The sequence below is a fragment of the Pinus tabuliformis genome, chromosome 2_2, assembly GCF_031772625.1.
Source record: "Pinus tabuliformis cultivar Carrire ecotype Pingquan chromosome 2_2, CPIR1, whole genome shotgun sequence".
Lineage (NCBI taxonomy): Eukaryota > Viridiplantae > Streptophyta > Pinopsida > Pinales > Pinaceae > Pinus > Pinus tabuliformis.
This window is the reverse complement of record NC_142300.1, coordinates 1,265,120,651-1,265,122,000: the sequence shown is the minus strand read 5'-3', so window position 1 is coordinate 1,265,122,000 and position 1,350 is coordinate 1,265,120,651.

Genomic DNA, 1,350 nt, shown 5'->3' with positions numbered 1-1,350 from the left:
TTGGCCTAAGCTTCTCAACATTCTTCTCATCCACACTGCTTGACATGCTACTGCTGTAGCTGCCACATATTCAGCCTCTGCTGTAGACAATGCTACAATGGACTGCTTCTTAGAAGCCCATGAGATGGCTCCTGAACCCATATTAAAAACATAACCGGAAGTGCTCTTCCGATCATCTACACTTCCAGCCCAATCGCTGTCAGTGTATCCAATTAAATCTGAACTTTCTGAGACATTATATAAAATTCCAAACATTTTGGTGCCTTTGACACACCACAAAATTCTCTTTGCTGCCTGCCAATGTGCCTCCTTCGGCCTCTCCATGAACCTGGAAATTAAACTAACAGCATACATTAAATCAGGCCTAGTTGCTGTTAAATACATAAGACTGCCAACAATACTCTTGTACAAACTAGGATCAAAATCCTTGCTGTTGTCCTCTCTGCTGAGTTTTAATCCCATTACTGTGGGAGTGATCGCTGCCTTGCATTCTTGCATGTTAAATCTGCCCAGAACTTGATTTACATATCTTGCTTGAGATATAAAAATTCCTTTTTCATTTTGATCTACTTCTATGCCTAAGAAGTATCTCAACAAACCCATGTCAGTCATTTCAAATTCATCCTTCATGACTGATTTAAAATTCTCAATGAGCTGATCATCATCACCTGTGAAAATCACATCATCAACATACAAGACAACAATTAAAATTTTACCATCCTTTTCTTTGATGTAGACTGTGGGTTCTCCTTCACATTTGTCAAATTCATTATCTAATAGATATGAATCTATCCTACTGTACCATGCTCTTGGCGCTTGCTTCAGCCCATAAAGAGCTTTCTTCAATTTGCACACTTTGTGCTCTTCACCTTTCTTCTCATAGCTGAGAGGCTGTTCCACATAGACCTCTTCCATTAACACTCCATTTAGGAATGCTGACTTCACGTCCATTTGGTAGACTTTCCATTTGTTTTGAGCTGCTATGGACAGCACTGCTCTCACGGTTTCCATTCTTGCAACCGGTGCGAAAGTCTCCTCATAATCTCTTCCATACTGCTGCTTGTAGCCTTTGACAACCAGCCTTGCCTTGTGCCTTTCTATCTTGCCTTCAGCATTGCTCTTGGTCTTGTAGACCCATTTCACACCAATGACTTCTTTGCCTTTTGGTAACTCAACCAAATCCCATGTTTTGTTTCTCTCTATGGCATTCATCTCCTCATCCATAGTTTCTATCCATTTCCTATCTTTGATTGCATCTTCGAAATGAATAGGATCATCAACATGACAATACAAGGCAAATAAGGAATTCATTCCTTCATCATAAATGTCACTTAGATTTCTAAACTTCTT